Below are 26175 nucleotides of genomic sequence, written 5' to 3'. Positions count from 1 at the left end.
GCAAGGACCAGGCCTGTGGTGAAATTCCTTCCTAAGACAGGTGTGACCGAAGTACAGACCATGGCAGGATGGGTTGACTATGTCAGACCATTTAAAGTTTTCATCATCATTGAAAGAAATTCAAAAGATCCTAGGCCTGGTGACATACCACAGTGATGTGCCAGAAGAGGTAATGATTACTCCACCCCAGAAGAGTCCCATTAAGAAAGGGGAATATCCATTCCTGAAGATTTCTGGTTATATGGGTGGGTCCAGAAAGGGTAATCTGCGCAAGTGGAGAGCAGTGGCATACCATCCCTCCAGTAAAACAATCTGGTTTAAAGATGGGAATGGTCAGAAAAGCCAACGGGCAGAACTGTGAGCCGTATGGATGGTTATTACCAAGGAACTGGGGAGAGCATACTGACCATCTGTACAGGTTGTTGAGATGTGTGCTAGGGGCTCACCCTTTGGATTGCACAGTGCTCCACCCAAGAATGGACTATCCGTTCCTGACCAATCTGGGGCAGGGATATGTGGTTAGATAGATGGAACGTGGTTAAACATAGGACCATACTAGTGTACCACACTTCCAGCTGCCAGCCTCTACAGTCATCAGGAAATGATGAAGCCAACACTCTGGCTTCTGGAGTCTGACAGATTGAGGATTCACCATCTGAATGGGGCGAGGTATGGCCTGACTTGCATCTATACAGCAATTGGATTAATGCAGGCCTACCCAGAGCCAAGAGCAAACAAAGCATATACCACCAAGGCACTGTCAAAGTTGATGGCTGCCTATTGGACACCTCAAGCCACCAAGAGCAACCAAGGGACTCATTTCACTGGTGCACTGGTTCAATGCTGAGCAGAAGAACACAGTGCTGAGTGCTGATTCCACCTGCCATATAATCCGACAGGCATAGGCCTTACTGAATGTTATAACGGCATTCCAAAGGCTGCTCTGGAGACAGGCTGTCAGTCCCTGCGTGGATGGACAAAGAGGTACAAAACCCTGCAGGACCTGAATGAGAGGCCTAGAGATGACTCAGTGCTCTGAAGATGCTACAGATGACATTAACCTCGCCGCTTAGGATGCAAATTATGGGCACCAATAATTGCATAAGATTCCAAACTGAAAATGAAAATAATTTTCTGCTCCCTGCCCCTGAAAACCTAGAACCAAGTACCCATAGAATAAAATGGTATTGAAAAGTGCTTGCTTTTTGCTTTTTGTATTGAGGTATATTAATTTTCTACCACACATTGGATTGCTTTGAACCACAAGACTACTTTTTGTCTTTAAGTAAGTCCTTCCCTTTTGTCTGCGGCTTCAGTAATTGCTCATCTCATCCCTTATATTTAACACTGTCTTCAAACCAAACACAGTATAGACTGTGCTTAAGGCACATACACAAGTTATCAGAGCACAGGTCATTTCTAACAAAAATACAGCAGAAGCGGTGATCTGAATTTCACTACATAAATGTGATTACCACAGGAATCTGCATTGGCATCTTTTTCTATCTGAAAGGTCTCGATTCCCCACTAATTCTTTAAAATTTGTGTAACTGAAAAGAAAACCCAACCTAAAATCAACAAGTATCTTTTAATGCATAAGCTTCATATCATAAACTGGATGTCACATTCCTTTCAAAAATAGCATCCATTTAATATTCTATGTGGCATAAACAAGCAGTACAACTACTGAATGCTGGATGTAGCTAGTACGTATATATTCACGCAGAATTAAAAAAAGCAGTTAATATTTTTGCAATATTGTCTTATCTTAGTCAGAGAAAAGAATATTAAATGCAGTCCTTTGTAGGCTAGTGTGTGAGTTTTCACCGTGAAATTCACAGGTTCAGGTGTCATAAGTAAAGTGGCACATTTCAAAAAGAGTGACAGCACTAACACAGGCAGAGGTCAACTTACGCTTTTCACGTATTCACACTGACCATGGGATTGTGGACTTTGCTGACTGAAAATCAGAAGTATAAACTAACACGTATGAAGTGTATAGCTGCCTCCTGAGGTCCGAACTACTTTCCAGACTTGCCTCAAATAGGTAAAATAATTTACATATCCACTCTTACCACTTCATTTAAACCTCTGAAAATGCAATGAGCTAGTATGTTTCTTCTGAAAGCTGTTTATATGAGATACTTTTTGTATTGGCAGCTATTTTAGAGGAGGGAAAGCTTTTTTAATTGCTAACCACTTATTATTAGAATAAAACTGGATACATTTCACAAATGCATTCTCCCTTTCTGTGTATGTAAAATGTAAAGCACTGAGTTGTTTTCCAGAACACAAGATGTAGCTTGGTAACTGATTTAACATACTTTAATAGCTTGTTCGTAACTAATGTTATATCATACAAATTGTCAGACTAGAAATGGCTGCCAGTGATTCCTGTCAGACTTAAATAGTTTCCTTGCCTATTCATCCACGTCTCAATTAATAAATCCCATTTCTACGAGTTATAAAAAGAATATGCTCGGTTGTTTTTCTTTCATGTCAGTACAGAGTTCAAAATAGGGCTCAATTTGAAATGGTTCTGTGTATATACAGTGTCACATTTCATGCAGAAAATCTGCATTGGTTGCGATTGACCCACAGTCTGCTCTGAATGAAAAGGAAATAATCAATCAGAAAACTAATTCTCACATCTACGATAAAGAAAGCTTTTTGCATACATTCAAAGTGAATAAGCTCCTCCTGTTTACTCAATAAGATGCCCTAGATTTAAGCGGTACTTAAAACTCAGGACCCTAGTCTGAACATCATCTGCCAGGAAATGCTCCATCCAAATGAAAATTTTGCTTATTTAACAAAGGAGAATCTATATGTGTGGAAGAAATCATTCAGTTTTATGATTTTCTTCACTTACAAAGCACTCATAAATATGAACTGGATCCTGAATGATGCTGAGCATCTGGCCCTGGTCCATAAAAGCTCTTCAGTGCATGTTTAAGTGTGAAAATAGTCATAGGGTTTAACTGGCAGATATTCTAGCTGTCTATGTACTTTCATGGGTATTCATGGATTGGTGAGACTGGGCAGGAAGAATGGAGAAGACAGAGAAATAAAATTTGCGTTCATGCTACGTAGTGCCTGCTGAAAGAATTTGCTGTTGGATCGGTGGAAAACTGAATATTTCCACAGTCTGGCATACCACTCCTTTGCCAAAACAGCCGCCTTTGTCTTTCTTTCAGCAGTGGAACTCTAGCCTCTAGCTGTGATCTGATGCATGTTTTCAGGTACAACGACAAATAGGGTAAATCTGGGTGCTTCTGGGAGTAATTTAGGAATGTAGTGCCACATAGTGATTACACGATGGCAAATACAAACATAGTAATAGTGGATCAGATTCCCCAAGGATCATATTTCACATTTCAGCGAGAATCCATGCCAGCTGCATAGTCCCTTTCATGCAGTAAGGAATTTATGCAGACCAGTCTGTCCAGGTTAGGACCAGTGCCTCTGTTTAATAAACAGTTTGATGAAAATACTTAGGTGCATAGATGAGCACAGATTTGAAGAAGTCCATCCACTGCAGGACGGATGCATCTTTTTGCCAGTGCAGGATGTGATCCACACTACCCATGCACTGGATTTGGTAGGCTGTGATCTGGTGAAAGAATATGAGAATGGCTTCACTGGTCCAGGCTGAGAGTCAGTCTCAACCAGCATTCTTTCTCCCAAAATGAAGCTAAGCAGGTGTCTAAGGAAGATTAGGAACAAGGCAAATATATTTATCTGCAGTAACATCTAAATCTCAAAGTACTCAAATAAAAGAATTGCCAAGCGTAGCACGGTAGGTCTGTTTAGCATCTCATATTATTGGAACCATTCAAGTTTTTCTGAACTTTGTCCCCGAGTCCCTCTTAACTTATTAAATCCAAAACATATTCTAACAAAAATCTGTTGCGATGAAGTGACTCTTTCATGTTCACAACCTGACTCTTTTTGACGGGCAGTTTTATGAGTCTATCTGAATCTTCTAAGGGTCACTCTGGCAGAGACGTGAAGATTTCATCTCACTCCACTCTGTTCATGCCAAAAATCTTTTTTTTTTTTTTTTTTTTTTTTTAGGTTCTCTTTCATAATCTTTGTACATGCTCTTTTTCCAGGGCATCATACAGCTTCTGATCACCTCACTCTCACTACAATAAACTTTGTTTTTCAGTGGAGAAAGAGGGAATAAGGATATTGATGGTAAATATTTCAGTTGACCAGAATTCTGAAGAGCTTTTCGTTTGAATTGCCATAGTTTGCCCAAATTTGTATGTGATTATTAATTTTTAGTGACTTACAATGCCAAAGCTTGTTACTGAACCCTATATATCCCAATAGTTTGAATCCTTCGTCTTCTCTCATTTAATCAATGTTATGGAAGTGTTGCATTAATTGTACTGCATAGTAGCTAATCTAATATTAACTGAAATAGATTTCACTGAGAATTATATAGATATTGTAGTTAACCCTTTCTATTATGTTTGTACAAAACTTCAACAGAAGTTTTCAACAGAAAGCATGCCTTGGTAGAATATGAATTTCTTTCATTAGCTTCTGTGAAAGCTTCAGTTAAAACAAAAAGGAGTGTGCAAAGAATATCAGCTGTCATCCACCTGGACGAAGCACCTTTTATCTCTGACTAGGTATCTACAAAATATTCCTCTGATTCGTACTTACACTGTTTAGAGTCTTAATTGGAAGCAACATTTATAAGGGTGACACATTTTAATTTCCCACTTCTTCTAAACAAAATATTAGGCCATAAAAAAATCTAAATAAAAGCTACCCACATATCCACATTAATGTAAGATATGTTGACTTTTTAGTCCCCTGCCACAGAATTAACATAAGCATAGTATAATATGAGTAACTACCAGCATTCAGAGCAAGTACTGTGCTCCTTACAAGATAAAGACTAACCCTAGTCTACTAGCTCCTGCAGTTATTTAAACTTAAGGATGAGATAGATTAAGATGACCTTAACTGAATTTTATACACAGTAAGGTTCTCATCGAATTCCTAGAATAGACATTAAAATATTTTCATTAACAATTTGCCTAAACTTAATCTACATCCTTCTAATATGTTTTACTGCCATTGCTTTTCACTTTTTCTGCAGACCAACATTTCTGTCATTATACTCCCTATCCTCAATTTACGCAGTGTTTTCACTATTACTAGTTGCTTCTTCGTACTCATATCATCTTCTGTTCCATCTGTGGCATCTTAAGTACGGTATTTCTTGCAATCATTAGCTACAAGTTCTGGATTTAACTGGTCACTGTTCTCTTAACATAATGAAAGTTTTGCACAGTCCCCCATTTTCCTTGAGAACCTCAAGCATAATTGCTGCCATTAGTTATTCTGAATATGAAGACTTCAAATGGTCTTTAAAGGGCATGTTCGCTGCTATATAAAGAGCCCATAGTTTAGCAGTCATTCCAATTGATATAACCACAAGATCGATATTCAGTTCCTTGACAGTATTATTCACAGATGGCATTAGGTGACCTCTGAATGAATCCAGGACAAGTTTTTGTTTTCTTTTCCTTAAGCCCGCATTTTGTCCCCCGATCCAAATGATTTTCGGGCGATCCTTCATTAGCTCGGTAAACAACCATTCTCTGTTTTGACCCCTCACAATTATTTCAGTGGACAGCTATTCCTTCAGCATTTCTTTATGCTTATGTATCACATAGGGAAGCAATATTAACCAATTTGTTAACACCACCAGCATTTCCATACCATGCATTTTTTCATCTACCAGAAATTTAATGCCGGTAAATTTTGGACGTACTTTTTCCATGCCTCATTGGAGCAACACCAGGCAAAGAAGCTGTCATTTGACAGAAAAAATAACTAGTAGGGAGAGATTCTAGCAAACTAAGGTTCTTAACTGTATGGGAAATGCTGAGTCACTGCCTGAACCTCTGATTGATCACCTGAGGCAAGCCATGTGTCAGCCAGAGGAGCACAGGTGAAGGCAATGCACGTGTGTTGCAGGAATAGGTGGAGCCTGGCTGCACCTCTCCTAGATGTATTTAAGGGCTGGCTACCAGTGGGGAAGGATCTCCTCCGGGGATCTGCTTTGCTAGTGTTTTGGGAGTGACACCAGGATAGGGGTAAGTCTTCTGTTTATTCTCTTTTGTTATTGTAGTCTGCTTTGCCTAACTCTCTTGTTTGCTTTGTGATTATAGCATCCTAATATTCTTTGATTATACGTCCTACAAACATGCTATCGGTGATTTGCTGTGGAGACTTGCATCTGAGCAGGTAAGTCTGTATGGGCAAAGGGTCAGGAGTGAGAAAAGGCTAATTAAAAAGGTCTTTTTAAGGCTTGTTTAGGACATGGTTAAGGCTAGCATCAGCACTGTGCTTTAGCTGGCAGCTTGTGGACAAGCTCCGGAGTCACCAGGGGAGGAGCTGGCACATTGGTGGCATGGTTTAAACATCCTGCGAGTGTGCTGTAGGTCATTTGCTGCAGATACTTGCTTCTGAGCAGGTAAATCTGTGCGGGCAAAGGATCTGGAGTGATAAAAGGCAAAGAAAAGAGCTCTTTTGAAGGCTTTTTAAAGGCTTTTTTAGGACCTCTTCTGAGGCTAGCATCAGCTCTGCGCTTGAGCTGGGAGCTGGCAGCTTGAGGTCGGACTCCGGAGTTACTAGGGGAGGAGCTGGCACATTGGCGGCACGGTTTAAACAACCTACGGAGTGCTGTCGGTCATTTGCTGCGGAGTCCTGCTTCTGAGCAGGTAAGTCTGTGCGGGCAAAGGATCTGGAGTGAGAAAAAGCTAACCAAAAAGCTCCTTTTGAGGCTTTTTTTTTATGACATTTTTAGGACCTCATTTGAGGCAAGAGTCACCACTGTGCTTGAGCTGGGAGCTGCCAGCTTGCGGACGGGCTTCTGAGACAACAGGGGAGGTGCTGGCACATTGGGGGCACGGTTTAAACAACCTATGGATGTGTTATCGGTCATTTGCTGCTGAGACTTGCTTCTGAGCAGGTAAGTCTGTGTGGGCAAAGGATCTGGAGTGCGAAAAGGCTAAGAAAAGAGCTCTTTTGAAGGCTTTTTAAAGGCTTTTTTAGGACCTCTTCTGAGGCTAGCATCAGCTCTGCGCCTGAGCTGGGAGCTGGCAGCTTGTGGGCGGGCTCCGGAGTTACTAGGGGAGGAGCTGGCACATTGGCGGCATGGTTTAAGCTCAGTTTTAATATGCTATCGGTCATTGGCTGCAGAGACTTGCTTCTGAGCAGCTAAATCTGTGCGGGCAATGGATCTGGAGTGAGAAAAAGCTAACCAAAAAGCTCTTTTCAAGGCTTTTTTTATGACATGGTTGAGGCTAGCGTCAGCTCTGTGCTTGAGCTGGGAGCTGCCAGATTGCGGACAGGCTCCGGAGTCACTAGGGGAGGAGCTGGCACATTGGCGGCATGGTTTAAACACCCTACGGAAGTGCTGTCGGTCACTTGCTGCGGAGACTTGCTTCTGCGCAGGTAAATCTGTGCGGGCAAAGGATCTGGAGTGAGAAAAAGCTAACCAAAAAGCCCTTTTTAAGGCTTTTTTAGGGCATGGTTGAGGCTAGCATGAGCACTGCGCTTGAGCTGGGAGCTGGCTGCTTGCGGACAAGCTCCGGAGTCACCAGGGGAGGAGCTGGTACATAGGCGGCACGGTTTATACTCCATTTAAATGTGCTGTCGGTCATCTGCTGCAGACACTTGCTTCTGAGCAGGTAAGTCTGTCTGGGCGAAGGATCTGGAGTGGGAAAAAAAGCTAACCAAAAAGATCTTCGTAAGGCTTTTTTTATCACATGGTTGAGGCTAGCGTCAGCTCTGTGCTTGAGCTGGGAGATGCCAGGTTGCGGACAGGCACCAGAGTCACCAGGGGAGGAGCTGGCACATTGGCGGCACGTTTTAAACACCCTACAGAAGTGCTGTCGGTCACTTGCTGCAGAGGCTTGCTTCCGAGCAGGTAAATCTGTGTGGGCAAAGGATCTGGAGTGAGAAAAGGCTAAGAAAAGAGCTCTTTTTAAGGCTTTTTTAGGACATGGTTAAGGCTAGCATGAGCTCAGTGCTTGAGCTGGATGATGCCAGCTTGCAGACGGGCTCCAGAGTCACCAGGGAAGGAGCTGGTACATTGGCGGCATGGTTTAAACCCTGTTTAAATGTGCTATTGGTCATTTGCTGCTGAGACTTGCTTCTGAGCAGGTAAATCTGTGAGGGCAAAGGATCTGGAGTGCGAAAAGGCTAAGAAAAGAGCTCTTTTGAGGCTTTTTAAAGGCTTTTTTAGGACCTCTTTTGAGGCTAGCATGAGCACTGCGCTTGAGCTGGGAGCTGCCAGCTTGTGGACGGGCTCCAGAGTCATCAGGGAGGTGCTGGCACATTGGGGGCATGGTTTAAACACCCTATGGAAGTGTTATTGGTCATTTGCTGCAGAGGCTTGCTTCGGAGATGGTAAATCTGTGTGGGCAAAGGATCTGGTGTGAGAAAAGGCTAAGAAAAGAGCTCTTTTTAAGGCATTAATATGACATTTTTAGGACCTCTTTTGATGCAAGCGTCACCTCTGTGCTTGAGCTGGGAGCTGCCAGCTTGCGGATGGGCTTCTGAGTCACCAGGGAGGTGCTGGCACATTGGCGGCACGGTTTAAACACCCTATGGATGTGTTATCGGTCATCTGCTGCAGAGACTTGCTTCTGAGCAGGTAAGTCTGTGTGGGCAGAGGATCTGGAGTGAGATAAAGCTAATCAAAAAGTCCTTTTTAGAGCTTTATAATGGCTTTTTTAGGACCTCTTTTGAGGCTAGCATGAGCACTGTGCTTGAGCTGGGAGCTGGCAGCTTGTGGGCGGGCTCCGGAGTCACGAGGGGTGGAGCTGGCACATTGGTTTCATGGTTTAAACCCTGTTTAAATGTGCTATTGGTCATTTGCTGCTGAGACTTGCTTCGGAGATGGTAAATCTGTGTGGGGAAAGGATCTGGTGTGAGAAAAGGCTAAGAAAAGAGCTCTTTTTAAGACATTAATATGACTTTTTTAGGACCTCTTTTGATGCAAGCGTCACCACTGTGCTTGAGCTGGGAGCTGCCAGCTTGCGGATGGGCTTCTGAGTCACCAGGGAGGTGCTGGCACATTGGCGGCACGGTTTAAACAACCTATGGATGTGTTATCGGTCATCTGCTGCAGAGACTTGCTTCTGAGCAGGTAAGTCTGTGTGGGCAAAGGATCTGGAGTGCGAAAAGGCTAAGAAAAGAGCTCTTTTGAAGGCTTTTTAAAGGCTTTTTTAGGACCTCTTTTGAGGCTAGCATGAGTACTGTGCTTGAGCTGGGAGCTGCCAGGTTGCGGATGGGCTCCAGAGTCACCCGGGAGGTGCTGGCACATTGGGGGCACGGTTTAAACACCCTAAGGAAGTGTTATTGGTCATTTGCTGCAGAGGCTTGCTTCGGAGATGGTAAATCTGTGTGGGCAAAGGATCTGGAGTGAGAAAATTGTAAGAAAAGAGCTCTTTTTAAGGCTTTTTTAGGACATGGTTAAGGCTAGCATGAGCACTGTGCTTGAGCTGGATGATGCCAGCTTGCAGACAGCCTCCGGAGTCACCAGGGGAGGAGCTGGTACTTTGGTGTCATGGTTTAAACTCCATTTGTTGTGCTATTGGTCATTTGCTGCTGTGACTTGCTTCGGAGATGGTAAATCTGTGTGGGCAAAGGATCTGGAGTGAGAAAAGGCTAAGAAAAGAGCTCTTTTTAAGACATTTATATGACTTTTTTAGGACCTCTTTTGATGCAAGCGTCACCTCTGTGCTTGAGCTGGGAGCTGCCTGCTTGCGGATGGGCTTCTGAGTCACCAGGGAGGTGCTGGCACATTGGGGGCACGGTTTAAACACCCTATGGATGTGTTATCGGTCATCTGCTGCAGAGACTTGCTTCTGAGCAGGTAAGTCTGTGTGGGCAGAGGATCTGGAGTGGAAAAGAAGCTAACCAAAAAGCTCCTTTTGAGGCTTTTTCATGACATTTTTAGGACCTCTTTTGATGCAAGCGTCACCACTGTGCTTGAGCTGGGAGCTGCCAGGTTGCGGATGGGCTCCAGAGTCACCAGGGAGGTGCTGGCACATTGGGGGCACGGTTTAAACGCCCTATGGAAGTGTTATTGGTCATTTGCTGCAGAGACTTGCTTCGGAGATGGTAAATCTGTGTGGGCAAAGGATCTGGAGTGAGAAAATTCTGAGAAAAGAGCTCTTTTTAAGGCTTTTTTAGGACATGGTTAAGGCTAGCATGAGCACAGTGCTTGAGCTGGATGATGCCAGCTTGCAGACAGCCTCCGGAGTCACCAGGGGAGGAGCTGGTACATTGGTGTCATGGTTTAAACCCTGTTTAAATGTGCTATTGGTCATTTGCTGCTGAGACTTGCTTCTGAGCAGGTAAATCTGTGTGGGCAAAGGATCTGGAGTGAGAAAAGGCTAAGAAAAGAGCTCTTTTTAAGACATTTATATGACATTTTTAGGACTCTTTTGATGCAAGCATCACCACTGTGCTTGAGCTGGGAGCTGCCAGCTTGCGGATGGGCTTCTGAGTCACCCGGGAGGTGCTGGCACATTGGGGGCATGGTTTAAACACCCTATGGAAGTGTTATCGGTCATCTGCTGCAGAGACTTGCTTCTGAGCAGGTAAATCTGTGTGGGCAAAGGATCTGGTGTGAGAAAAGGCTAAGAAAAGAGCTCTTTTTAAGGCATTAATATGACTTTTTTAGGACCTCTTTTGATGCAAGCGTCACCTCTGTGCTTGAGCTGGGAGCTGCCTGCTTGCGGATGGGCTTCTGAGTCACCAGGGAGGTGCTGGCACATTGGGGGCACGGTTTAAACACCCTATGGATGTGTTATCGGTCATCTGCTGCAGAGACTTGCTTCTGAGCAGGTAAGTCTGTGTGGGCAGAGGATCTGGAGTGAGATAAAGCTAATCAAAAAGTCCTTTTTAGAGCTTTATAATGGCTTTTTTAGGACCTCTTTTGAGGCTAGCATGAGCACTGTGCTTGAGCTGGCAGCTGGCAGCTTGTGGGCGGGCTCCGGAGTCACCAGGGGTGGAGCTGGCACATTGGTTTCATGGTTTAAACCCTGTTTAAATGTGCTATTGGTCATTTGCTGCTGAGACTTGTTTCTGAGCAGCTAAGTCTGTGTGGGCAAAGGTTCTGGAGTGAGGCAAAGCTGACCAAAAAGCTCTTTTTAAGGCATTTATATGACATTTTTAGGATCTCTTTTGAGGCAAGCGTCACCACTGTGCTTGAGCTGGGAGCTGCCAGGTTGCGGATGGGCTCCAGAGTCACCAGGGAGGTGCTGGCACATTGGGGGCACGGTTTAAACACCCTATGGAAGTGTTATTGGTCATTTGCTGCAGAGGCTTGCTTCGGAGATGGTAAATCTGTGTGGGCAAAGGATCTGGAGTGAGAAAATTGTAAGAAAAGAGCTCTTTTTAAGGCTTTTTTAGGACATGGTTAAGGCTAGCATGAGCACTGTGCTTGAGCTGGATGATGCCAGCTTGCAGACAGCCTCCGGAGTCACCAGGGGAGGAGCTGGTACTTTGGTGTCATGGTTTATACTCCATTTGTTGTGCTATTGGTCATTTGCTGCAGAGACTTGCTTCTGAGCAGGTAAATCTGTGTGGGCAAAGGATCTGGAGTGAGAAAAGGCTAAGAAAAGAGCTCTTTTTAAGACATTTATATGACATTTTTAGGACTCTTTTGATGCAAGCGTCACCTCTGTGCTTGAGCTGGGAGCTGCCTGCTTGCGGATGGGCTTCTGAGTCACCCGGGAGGTGCTGGCACGTTGGCGGCACGGTTTAAACACCCTATGGATGTGTTATCGGTCATCTGCTGCAGAGACTTGCTTCTGAGCAGCTAAGTCTGTGTGGGCAAAGGATCTGGAGTGAGATAAAGCTAATCGAAAAGTCCTTTTTAGAGCTTTTTAAAGGCTTTTTTAGGACCTCTTTTGATGCAAGCGTCACCACTGTGCTTGAGCTGGGAGCTGCCAGCTTGCGGATGGGCTTCTGAGTCACCAGGGAGGTGCTGGCACATTGGCGGCACGGTTTAAACAACCTATGGATGTGTTATCGGACATCTGCTGCAGAGACTTGCTTCTGAGCAGGTAAGTCTGTGTGGGCAAAGGATCTGGAGTGCGAAAAGGCTAAGAAAAGAGCTCTTTTGAAGGCTTTTTAAAGGCTTTTTTAGGACCTCTTTTGAGACTAGCATGAGTACTGTGCTTGAGCTGGGAGCTGCCAGCTTGCAGACGGGCTCCAGAGTCACCCGGGAGGTGCTGGCACATTGGGGGCACGGTTTAAACACCCTATGGTAGTGTTATTGGTCATTTGCTGCAGGAACTTGCTTCTGAGCAGGTAAATCTGTGTGGGCAAAGGATCTGGAGTGCGAAAAGGCTAAGAAAAGAGCTCTTTTTAAGGCTTTTTTAGGACGTGGTTAAGGCTAGCATGAGCACAGTGCTTGAGCTGGATGATGCCAGCTTGCAGACAAGCTCCTGAGTCTCCAGGGGAGGGGCTGGTACATTGGCGACATGGTTTAAAATCCATTTAAACGTGCTATTGGTCATTTGCTGCAGAGACTTGCTTCTGAGCAGTTAAGTCTGTGTGGGCAAAGGATCTGGAGTGAGAAAAAGCTAACCAAAAAGCTCTTTTTAAGGCTGTTTTAGGACATGGTTGAGGCAAGCATCAGCACTGCACATGAGCTGGGAGCTGCCTGCTTGTAGGCGTGCTCCGGAGTCTCTAGTGGAGGAGCTGGCACGTTGGCGGCTCAACTTAAATACCCAGCCTTGCCTTCACACCTTGGCACCTGATGGTAAGCCTTAAATAGCTCCTGAGAGGGGGTGAGGATAGCTTCTTCCCACAAGCCACATCAGGTGAGAAATTGTTGTTACTGTTTAATGGAAAGGGTCAGGCTGTCCTTGCTCAGGAGTCTGAATTTCCTTGTAATTCTCTGAGACAGTATCTGAAAACACAGGCTGAAACATTGTCTCCAGTAGACAGCGGGCTCCTTCCAAGAAGACTGTAGCAACCCAGACTGAAACCCTGGTAAGAAATGTTGCTGTTCAGGCCTCTGGCTGCAGGGAGTGCATCAGCCTACTTCTGCCTGGGGAGAGTGGCAGGGACTTAAACTATGCGAGGTGTGAGCAGGTGGACGAGCTTCTCAGCCTGGTGGTGGAGCTTAAGGATGAGGTGAAGAGACTTAGGATCATCAGGGAGTGTGACTCACTGGCTTACCTGAGAGAAGGGCCCCAGGAAAAAAAAACCCAGGCAGTTCGTGGACCCCCTATCCTTTCACAGTCAGACAGACCTCACTGATGAGGAAGGTTGGAAAAGAGAAAGAGACAAAACAGGAGGTTTCTGGACTGCTTGGAAGATTGCTTCATTAGGCAACTGGTTGGAGAGCAGACCAGGGGCGGTGCCACGCTGGACCTGGTCTTCGCTAACAGAGAACTACTGGTGGGAGAAGTGAAGGCTGAAGACTGCATTGGGCTGAGTGACCACAGGACTGTGGAGTTCTCCATTCTTGGGGATGTCAAGAGTGGCCAGCAAAACTACCTTCCTGAACTTCCAGAGGGCAGACTTTGACCTGGTCAGGGAGCTTGTAGCGCGGGTCCCTTCGGAGTCACTTCTCAAGGGTAAAGGGGCACAGGAAGCCTGGATGCTCCTCAAGACCGAAATCTTAAAGGCACAAGAACAAGCTGTTCATGAGTGCCCTAAGGTGAGCCACAGGGGAAGACAACCGGTGTGGATGAGCTAGGAATTACTCTTGAGACTCAAGGAGATGAAGAGAGTCTACAACCTGTGGAAGAAGTGACAGGCTGCTTGGGGAGATTACAAAGAAATAGCTAAGGTATGCAAGGAGGAAGTTAAGAAGGCGAAAGCCCAACTTGAGCTCAGGTTGGGCTCTGCAGTAAAAGACAATAAAAAAAATCCTTCTATAAATATATCAACAGGAAAAGAAGCAAAGATAATTCTCATCCTCTACTTGATGCAGCAGGGAATGTGGTCACCAAAGACAAGGAGACGGCTGAGGTCCTCCATGCCTTCATTACGTCTGCCTTTAACAGCCAGATCAGTTAGCCTTTGGGCTTTTTATGCCCCGATCTGGAAGTGCGGGACACTGCACAAAAAATGCCCCCAGCAATTCCGGTGGAGACAGTCAGAGAGCTCATTCTCCGTCTCCAGTGCCGCAAGTCCGTGGACCGAGTGGGCTGCACCCTCGCGTGCTGAGGAAGCTGGTGGGGGTGGTTGCTGAGACTCTCTTGGCCATCTATCAACGCTCCTGGTTAACTGGTGAGGTCCCAGACGACTGGAGGCTTGCTGATGTGGCTCCCATCTTCAAAAAGGTCCGTAAGGAGGATCTGGGGAACTGTAGGCCTGTCAGCATGACCTGAGTCAGAACCAGGGAAGATTACGGAGCAAATCATCTTGGATGAAATTGCGCAGCATGTGTGCAGTGTCCAGGGGACAAGGCCCAGCCAGCACAGGTTTGTGAAAGGCAGGTCATGCTTGACCAATCTCATCTCCTTCTATGAGTGGGTGACTAGTCTGGTAGATGATGGAAGGGCTGTTGATGTGGTATTACTAGACTTCAACAAAACCTTTGACATGGTCCTTCACAGGCTTCTTCTGGGGAAACCGGCTGTCCGTGGACCGAACACTTCTTTGGGAGGCTCAGGGGAGACCTCATTGCACTCTACAACTTCCTGAAGGGAGGATGTAGTGAAGACTGATTTGGCCTCTTCTCCCAGGCAAAATAGCAGGACATGGGGTAATGGCTGCAAGTTGTATCAGAGGAGATTTAGATTAGATGTAAGAAAGAACTTGTTTTTTCAGAGTGGTCAGGCACTGGAATGGTCCGCCCAGAGAGGTGGTGGAGTTGCCGTCCCTGGCAGTGTTCAAGAGGCGTTTGGATGACGTGCTGCATGGTACGGTTTAGTGCTTGTGGTGGCAATGGTGATGAGGAGATGGTTGGACTGGATGATCTTGTAGGTAGTTTCCAACCCTGTGATTCTATGATTCTATAAACATTGTAACAATATTCTTAAGGCTGCCCTGAAGACAGACTCCCAGTCCCTGCAGGAGTGGACGTAAAGATTGTACGAAACCCTGTGGGACCTGAATGAAAGACCTCGAGACAGCAAACCAAGCGCCCTAAGAATATTGCATACAATGTGGGCCACCCCACTTAGGATCCAAATTACAGGCACGGATCATCAGGTAAGACCTCAGATTGGTAACGAAAATCATCTTCTGCTCCCTGCCCCTGAGAATTTCGATACGGGTGCCCTTAAAATAATATGGCCCTGGAAGGTGCAGGTAGAACCCAAGTGGTGTGGCCTACTTGCACATTGGGAGAGATTGGAGGTGGGAGGCTCAGTAGTCCCTCCAGTAATAGGTACGTGGCCTACTGATATTGTGGTCAACACTCCGATCTTTATTGCTAAAGGGACCCCCATCGTGTCCCTGTGGCTGAGCAGGACACCTCCTTTGGTGCCCGATATCATTATGCAGCCACAGATATCCGTCCAGAAGGTGTGGTGCAGGAGGCCAGGATGTGCTCCAGTACAGGCATAAACGTTGACCCAGGATAGAAATAGGGCCTGTATCGTGCCCTGGAGAGCAGACCTTCCCCTCCTGGTAGTACCTCTGAAACGTCTGTGTTACTCTCTGTGAGCCTTTAAGATCACCAGAAAGAAGAAAACACCATCAAGCGTTCCAGCGTTGCTGTCAGATCACGTACAACACCCGGTGATGGTCTGCATGGGACTGCTGGAACACAGAACGGACCTGCGCCTCAGGACCTCATGCCTCCAGTTACATCATGGAGCACTGGCCCATAGAGGAACATGGACACTGCCTGATCATCACTCGTCTTGAATTGTACCAACACATGTAGCAATGAAAATTGTATAAGCGTTGCGATATAGCTGATATTTGTATTAGGGTAAGCTTAGCCTTTAGTCAACCTGATCATTGGATCATGCCGTGACGGGGTGGAGTGTATGGGAGCTGCTGGGACAGGGCCTGAAGCACTGTTTAATAACCTGAGGTGAGCCATAAGTTAGGCAGAGGAGCACAGGTGAAGTCAACTCAACTGTGCTGCCTGGCTCCACACCTCCTAGAACTATTTAAGAGCTGGCTACCAGGGGGGAAGGATTTTGGCTGGAGATCTGCTCTGCTGGTGTTTTGTGAGTGAGCCCAGAATAGGGGTAAGCTTTCTGATTGTTTATTGTTATCACAGTCTGCTATGCCTAACTCGCCTGTTTACATTGTGATAATAACAATCTAATATTCCTAGATTAAACACAAAGTAACAGGGCGGAGATAGATCAGAGAAGGCTGGTTGCATGACAGAATTTCACTTGTATACAGCTTTGAAACACTTGTCTCTTTTTTCACTTTCTTTTTTGTAATAAAGAAGAAATCACCCTTGTTTTTATCTACTAGAAATAATGTAGTAAAGAAAAGAAGATAGCACATGTTTAAAGTGAAAGTATAAAAAGGATACCTCAAATAAATGGATGTACAAGTTAGAAATGAAAATGATGGAATAACTAATGTAACAGATTGATTTTTTTTTCAGCTACCACAAATGATTGCCTAGCAGGATGAGTTTTAAAACATGTTTAAATGAACTGGGAAGTTGTTTGCATTAAAAAAGTGTTGTAAATAAAGTACAAATGTAATTGTTGAATCCATTGTAATACAGCAGAGTTGGATTGTTAAGAATAACAAGAAGTAAGAAAAGGCCACTGTGTATTTCAAGTGTAAGAAATAAAGTAAAAGCAGTATAATTACCTTTTAACTTTGCAGCATGGCAACAGATTTTGACACCACTGAGGAAAGCTGTAAGTATAAACAACAATGGGTAAGTATTACGTATGGTTACGTATGGTTACGTATGGTTACGTATGGTTACGTATGGTTACGTATGGTTACGTATGGTTACGTATGGTTACGTATGGTTACGTATGGTTACGTATGGTTACGTATGGTTACGTATGGTTACGTATGGTTACGTATGGTTACGTATGGTTACGTATGGTTACGTATGGTTACGTATGGTTACGTAACGTAACGTAACGTAACGTAACGTAACGTAACGTAACGTAACGTAACGTAACGTAACGTAACGTAACGTAACGTAACGTAACGTAACGTAACGTAACGTAACGTAACGTAACGTAACGTAACGTAACGTAACGTAACGTAACGTAACGTAACGTAACGTAACGTAACGTAACGTAACGTAACGTAACGTAACGTAACGTAACGTAACGTAACGTAACGTAACGTAACGTAACGTAACGTAACGTAACGTAACGTAACGTAACGTAACGTAACGTAACGTAACGTAACGTAACGTAACGTAACGTAACGTAACGTAACGTAACGTAACGTAACGTAACGTAACGTAACGTAACGTAACGTAACGTAACGTAACGTAACGTAACGTAACGTAACGTAACGTAACGTAACGTAACGTAACGTAACGTAACGTAACGTAACGTAACGTAACGTAACGTAACGTAACGTAACGTAACGTAACGTAACGTAACGTAACGTAACGTAACGTAACGTAACGTAACGTAACGTAACGTAACGTAACGTAACGTAACGTAACGTAACGTAACGTAACGTAACGTAACGTAACGTAACGTAACGTAACGTAACGTAACGTAACGTAACGTAACGTAACGTAACGTAACGTAACGTAACGTAACGTAACGTAACGTAACGTAACGTAACGTAACGTAACGTAACGTAACGTAACGTAACGTAACGTAACGTAACGTAACGTAACGTAACGTAACGTAACGTAACGTAACGTAACGTAACGTAACGTAACGTAACGTAACGTAACGTAACGTAACGTAACGTAACGTAACGTAACGTAACGTAACGTAACGTAACGTAACGTAACGTAACGTAACGTAACGTAACGTAACGTAACGTAACGTAACGTAACGTAACGTAACGTAACGTAACGTAACGTAACGTAACGTAACGTAACGTAACGTAACGTAACGTAACGTAACGTAACGTAACGTAACGTAACGTAACGTAACGTAACGTAACGTAACGTAACGTAACGTAACGTAACGTAACGTAACGTAACGTAACGTAACGTAACGTAACGTAACGTAACGTAACGTAACGTAACGTAACGTAACGTAACGTAACGTAACGTAACGTAACGTAACGTAACGTAACGTAACGTAACGTAACGTAACGTAACGTAACGTAACGTAACGTAACGTAACGTAACGTAACGTAACGTAACGTAACGTAACGTAACGTAACGTAACGTAACGTAACGTAACGTAACGTAACGTAACGTAACGTAACGTAACGTAACGTAACGTAACGTAACGTAACGTAACGTAACGTAACGTAACGTAACGTAACGTAACGTAACGTAACGTAACGTAACGTAACGTAACGTAACGTAACGTAACGTAACGTAACGTAACGTAACGTAACGTAACGTAACGTAACGTAACGTAACGTAACGTAACGTAACGTAACGTAACGTAACGTAACGTAACGTAACGTAACGTAACGTAACGTAACGTAACGTAACGTAACGTAACGTAACGTAACGTAACGTAAACGTAACGTAACGTAACGTAACGTAACGTAACGTAACGTAACGTAACGTAACGTAACGTAACGTAACGTAACGTAACGTAACGTAACGTAACGTAACGTAACGTAACGTAACGTAACGTAACGTAACGTAACGTAACGTAACGTAACGTAACGTAACGTAACGTAACGTAACGTAACGTAACGTAACGTAACGTAACGTAACGTAACGTAACGTAACGTAACGTAACGTAACGTAACGTAACGTAACGTAACGTAACGTAACGTAACGTAACGTAACGTAACGTAACGTAACGTAACGTAACGTAACGTAACGTAACGTAACGTAACGTAACGTAACGTAACGTAACGTAACGTAACGTAACGTAACGTAACGTAACGTAACGTAACGTAACGTAACGTAACGTAACGTAAACGTAACGTAACGTAACGTAACGTAACGTAACGTAACGTAACGTAACGTAACGTAACGTAACGTAACGTAACGTAACGTAACGTAACGTAACGTAACGTAACGTAACGTAACGTAACGTAACGTAACGTAACGTAACGTAACGTAACGTAACGTAACGTAACGTAACGTAACGTAACGTAACGTAACGTAACGTAACGTAACGTAACGTAACGTAACGTAACGTAACGTAACGTAACGTAACGTAACGTAACGTAACGTAACGTAACGTAACGTAACGTAACGTAACGTAACGTAACGTAACGTAACGTAACGTAACGTAACGTAACGTAACGTAACGTAACGTAACGTAACGTAACGTAACGTAACGTAACGTAACGTAACGTAACGTAACGTAACGTAACGTAACGTAACGTAACGTAACGTAACGTAACGTAACGTAACGTAACGTAACGTAACGTAACGTAACGTAACGTAACGTAACGTAACGTAACGTAACGTAACGTAACGTAACGTAACGTAACGTAACGTAACGTAACGTAACGTAACGTAACGTAACGTAACGTAACGTAACGTAACGTAACGTAACGTAACGTAACGTAACGTAACGTAACGTAACGTAACGTAACGTAACGTAACGTAACGTAACGTAACGTAACGTAACGTAACGTAACGTAACGTAACGTAACGTAACGTAACGTAACGTAACGTAACGTAACGTAACGTAACGTAACGTAACGTAACGTAACGTAACGTAACGTAACGTAACGTAACGTAACGTAACGTAACGTAACGTAACGTAACGTAACGTAACGTAACGTAACGTAACGTAACGTAACGTAACGTAACGTAACGTAACGTAACGTAACGTAACGTAACGTAACGTAACGTAACGTAACGTAACGTAACGTAACGTAACGTAACGTAACGTAACGTAACGTAACGTAACGTAACGTAACGTAACGTAACGTAACGTAACGTAACGTAACGTAACGTAACGTAACGTAACGTAACGTAACGTAACGTAACGTAACGTAACGTAACGTAACGTAACGTAACGTAACGTAACGTAACGTAACGTAACGTAACGTAACGTAACGTAACGTAACGTAACGTAACGTAACGTAACGTAACGTAACGTAACGTAACGTAACGTAACGTAACGTAACGTAACGTAACGTAACGTAACGTAACGTAACGTAACGTAAACGTAACGTAACGTAACGTAACGTAACGTAACGTAACGTAACGTAACGTAACGTAACGTAACGTAACGTAACGTAACGTAACGTAACGTAACGTAACGTAACGTAACGTAACGTAACGTAACGTAACGTAACGTAACGTAACGTAACGTAACGTAACGTAACGTAACGTAACGTAACGTAACGTAACGTAACGTAACGTAACGTAACGTAACGTAACGTAACGTAACGTAACGTAACGTAACGTAACGTAACGTAACGTAACGTAACGTAACGTAACGTAACGTAACGTAACGTAACGTAACGTAACGTAACGTAACGTAACGTAACGTAACGTAACGTAACGTAACGTAACGTAACGTAACGTAACGTAACGTAACGTAACGTAACGTAACGTAACGTAACGTAACGTAACGTAACGTAACGTAACGTAACGTAACGTAACGTAACGTAACGTAACGTAACGTAACGTAACGTAACGTAACGTAACGTAACGTAACGTAACGTAACGTAACGTAACGTAACGTAACGTAACGTAACGTAACGTAACGTAACGTAACGTAACGTAACGTAACGTAACGTAACGTAACGTAACGTAACGTAACGTAACGTAACGTAACGTAACGTAACGTAACGTAACGTAACGTAACGTAACGTAACGTAACGTAACGTAACGTAACGTAACGTAACGTAACGTAACGTAACGTAACGTAACGTAACGTAACGTAACGTAACGTAACGTAACGTAACGTAACGTAACGTAACGTAACGTAACGTAACGTAACGTAACGTAACGTAACGTAACGTAACGTAACGTAACGTAACGTAACGTAACGTAACGTAACGTAACGTAACGTAACGTAACGTAACGTAACGTAACGTAACGTAACGTAACGTAACGTAACGTAACGTAACGTAACGTAACGTAACGTAACGTAACGTAACGTAACGTAACGTAACGTAACGTAACGTAACGTAACGTAACGTAACGTAACGTAACGTAACGTAACGTAACGTAACGTAACGTAACGTAACGTAACGTAACGTAACGTAACGTAACGTAACGTAACGTAACGTAACGTAACGTAACGTAACGTAACGTAACGTAACGTAACGTAACGTAACGTAACGTAACGTAACGTAACGTAACGTAACGTAACGTAACGTAACGTAACGTAACGTAACGTAACGTAACGTAACGTAACGTAACGTAACGTAACGTAACGTAACGTAACGTAACGTAACGTAACGTAACGTAACGTAACGTAACGTAACGTAACGTAACGTAACGTAACGTAACGTAACGTAACGTAACGTAACGTAACGTAACGTAACGTAACGTAACGTAACGTAACGTAACGTAACGTAACGTAACGTAACGTAACGTAACGTAACGTAACGTAACGTAACGTAACGTAACGTAACGTAACGTAACGTAACGTAACGTAACGTAACGTAACGTAACGTAACGTAACGTAACGTAACGTAACGTAACGTAACGTAACGTAACGTAACGTAACGTAACGTAACGTAACGTAACGTAACGTAACGTAACGTAACGTAACGTAACGTAACGTAACGTAACGTAACGTAACGTAACGTAACGTAACGTAACGTAACGTAACGTAACGTAACGTAACGTAACGTAACGTAACGTAACGTAACGTAACGTAACGTAACGTAACGTAACGTAACGTAACGTAACGTAACGTAACGTAACGTAACGTAACGTAACGTAACGTAACGTAACGTAACGTAACGTAACGTAACGTAACGTAACGTAACGTAACGTAACGTAACGTAACGTAACGTAACGTAACGTAACGTAACGTAACGTAACGTAACGTAACGTAACGTAACGTAACGTAACGTAACGTAACGTAACGTAACGTAACGTAACGTAACGTAACGTAACGTAACGTAACGTAACGTAACGTAACGTAACGTAACGTAACGTAACGTAACGTAACGTAACGTAACGTAACGTAACGTAACGTAACGTAACGTAACGTAACGTAACGTAACGTAACGTAACGTAACGTAACGTAACGTAACGTAACGTAACGTAACGTAACGTAACGTAACGTAACGTAACGTAACGTAACGTAACGTAACGTAACGTAACGTAACGTAACGTAACGTAACGTAACGTAACGTAACGTAACGTAACGTAACGTAACGTAACGTAACGTAACGTAACGTAACGTAACGTAACGTAACGTAACGTAACGTAACGTAACGTAACGTAACGTAACGTAACGTAACGTAACGTAAACGTAACGTAACGTAACGTAACGTAACGTAACGTAACGTAACGTAACGTAACGTAACGTAACGTAACGTAACGTAACGTAACGTAACGTAACGTAACGTAACGTAACGTAACGTAACGTAACGTAACGTAACGTAACGTAACGTAACGTAACGTAACGTAACGTAACGTAACGTAACGTAACGTAACGTAACGTAACGTAACGTAACGTAACGTAACGTAACGTAACGTAACGTAACGTAACGTAACGTAACGTAACGTAACGTAACGTAACGTAACGTAACGTAACGTAACGTAACGTAACGTAACGTAACGTAACGTAACGTAACGTAACGTAACGTAACGTAACGTAACGTAACGTAACGTAACGTAACGTAACGTAACGTAACGTAACGTAACGTAACGTAACGTAACGTAACGTAACGTAACGTAACGTAACGTAACGTAACGTAACGTAACGTAACGTAACGTAACGTAACGTAACGTAACGTAACGTAACGTAACGTAACGTAACGTAACGTAACGTAACGTAACGTAACGTAACGTAACGTAACGTAACGTAACGTAACGTAACGTAACGTAACGTAACGTAACGTAACGTAACGTAACGTAACGTAACGTAACGTAACGTAACGTAACGTAACGTAACGTAACGTAACGTAACGTAACGTAACGTAACGTAACGTAACGTAACGTAACGTAACGTAACGTAACGTAACGTAACGTAACGTAACGTAACGTAACGTAACGTAACGTAACGTAACGTAACGTAACGTAACGTAACGTAACGTAACGTAACGTAACGTAACGTAACGTAACGTAACGTAACGTAACGTAACGTAACGTAACGTAACGTAACGTAACGTAACGTAACGTAACGTAACGTAACGTAACGTAACGTAACGTAACGTAACGTAACGTAACGTAACGTAACGTAACGTAACGTAACGTAACGTAACGTAACGTAACGTAACGTAACGTAACGTAACGTAACGTAACGTAACGTAACGTAACGTAACGTAACGTAACGTAACGTAACGTAACGTAACGTAACGTAACGTAACGTAACGTAACGTAACGTAACGTAACGTAACGTAACGTAACGTAACGTAACGTAACGTAACGTAACGTAACGTAACGTAACGTAACGTAACGTAACGTAACGTAACGTAACGTAACGTAACGTAACGTAACGTAACGTAACGTAACGTAACGTAACGTAACGTAACGTAACGTAACGTAACGTAACGTAACGTAACGTAACGTAACGTAACGTAACGTAACGTAACGTAACGTAACGTAACGTAACGTAACGTAACGTAACGTAACGTAACGTAACGTAAACGTAACGTAACGTAACGTAACGTAACGTAACGTAACGTAACGTAACGTAACGTAACGTAACGTAACGTAACGTAACGTAACGTAACGTAACGTAACGTAACGTAACGTAACGTAACGTAACGTAACGTAACGTAACGTAACGTAACGTAACGTAACGTAACGTAACGTAACGTAACGTAACGTAACGTAACGTAACGTAACGTAACGTAACGTAACGTAACGTAACGTAACGTAACGTAACGTAACGTAACGTAACGTAACGTAACGTAACGTAACGTAACGTAACGTAACGTAACGTAACGTAACGTAACGTAACGTAACGTAACGTAACGTAACGTAACGTAACGTAACGTAACGTAACGTAACGTAACGTAACGTAACGTAACGTAACGTAACGTAACGTAACGTAACGTAACGTAACGTAACGTAACGTAACGTAACGTAACGTAACGTAACGTAACGTAACGTAACGTAACGTAACGTAACGTAACGTAACGTAACGTAACGTAACGTAACGTAACGTAACGTAACGTAACGTAACGTAACGTAACGTAACGTAACGTAACGTAACGTAACGTAACGTAACGTAACGTAACGTAACGTAACGTAACGTAACGTAACGTAACGTAACGTAACGTAACGTAACGTAACGTAACGTAACGTAACGTAACGTAACGTAACGTAACGTAACGTAACGTAACGTAACGTAACGTAACGTAACGTAACGTAACGTAACGTAACGTAACGTAACGTAACGTAACGTAACGTAACGTAACGTAACGTAACGTAACGTAACGTAACGTAACGTAACGTAACGTAACGTAACGTAACGTAACGTAACGTAACGTAACGTAACGTAACGTAACGTAACGTAACGTAACGTAACGTAACGTAACGTAACGTAACGTAACGTAACGTAACGTAACGTAACGTAACGTAACGTAACGTAACGTAACGTAACGTAACGTAAACGTAACGTAACGTAACGTAACGTAACGTAACGTAACGTAACGTAACGTAACGTAACGTAACGTAACGTAACGTAACGTAACGTAACGTAACGTAACGTAACGTAACGTAACGTAACGTAACGTAACGTAACGTAACGTAACGTAACGTAACGTAACGTAACGTAACGTAACGTAACGTAACGTAACGTAACGTAACGTAACGTAACGTAACGTAACGTAACGTAACGTAACGTAACGTAACGTAACGTAACGTAACGTAACGTAACGTAACGTAACGTAACGTAACGTAACGTAACGTAACGTAACGTAACGTAACGTAACGTAACGTAACGTAACGTAACGTAACGTAACGTAACGTAACGTAACGTAACGTAACGTAACGTAACGTAACGTAACGTAACGTAACGTAACGTAACGTAACGTAACGTAACGTAACGTAACGTAACGTAACGTAACGTAACGTAACGTAACGTAACGTAACGTAACGTAACGTAACGTAACGTAACGTAACGTAACGTAACGTAACGTAACGTAACGTAACGTAACGTAACGTAACGTAACGTAACGTAACGTAACGTAACGTAACGTAACGTAACGTAACGTAACGTAACGTAACGTAACGTAACGTAACGTAACGTAACGTAACGTAACGTAACGTAACGTAACGTAACGTAACGTAACGTAACGTAACGTAACGTAACGTAACGTAACGTAACGTAACGTAACGTAACGTAACGTAACGTAACGTAACGTAACGTAACGTAACGTAACGTAACGTAACGTAACGTAACGTAACGTAACGTAACGTAACGTAACGTAACGTAACGTAACGTAACGTAACGTAACGTAACGTAACGTAACGTAACGTAACGTAACGTAACGTAACGTAACGTAACGTAACGTATCGTAACGTATCGTAACGTAACGTATCGTAACGTATCGTAACGTAACGTATCGTATCGTAACGTAACGTATCGTAACGTAACGTATCGTAACGTAACGTATCGTAACGTAACGTATCGTAACGTAACGTATCGTAACGTATCGTAACGTATCGTAACGTATCGTAACGTATCGTAACGTATCGTAACGTATCGTCTTATAAGGCACAAGTGTCAATGTATATGGAGAAGTTCTTCTCTTCTGCTTTCTTCTTTTCCTCACCACCGTTGAGTGTCACTTATGCTTCAATTCAAGAATTCTTTAAGTCTTCTGGTTGTGTTTGAATCCTATGTTTTTTGTGTCAAGTCGTGCTTCCTAAGTTTTTCTTGTGATAGCACTCTGAATGATTTGTTGATGAAGCAAGTGGCACGTGCTTACGATGTGACTATCGGTATACCCCAAGACAGTGAGTGT

At 43.2% G+C, this 26175-nt stretch overlaps 1 long non-coding RNA gene across 1 annotated transcript; it reads right to left on the bottom strand.

Annotated features, from left to right (window-relative positions):
- Window positions 1-6554: 6554 nt before the first annotated feature.
- On the bottom strand, window positions 6555-8879 carry LOC128084298 (uncharacterized). The gene is made up of 3 exons (XR_008208447.1): window positions 8776-8879; window positions 6860-7086; window positions 6555-6609 (listed from the first exon to the last, which is right to left on the bottom strand). It is a non-coding gene; the product is annotated as an uncharacterized LOC128084298 (long non-coding RNA).
- Window positions 8880-26175: the final 17296 nt, after the last annotated feature.

The sequence above is a fragment of the Tympanuchus pallidicinctus genome, unplaced genomic scaffold (genome assembly GCF_026119805.1).
Source record: "Tympanuchus pallidicinctus isolate F22 unplaced genomic scaffold, pur_lepc_1.0 scaffold26, whole genome shotgun sequence".
Taxonomy (NCBI): Eukaryota; Metazoa; Chordata; class Aves; order Galliformes; family Phasianidae; genus Tympanuchus; species Tympanuchus pallidicinctus.
Note: the sequence above shows the minus strand (reverse complement) of the source record. Positions and strands in the feature narration are given on the sequence as shown.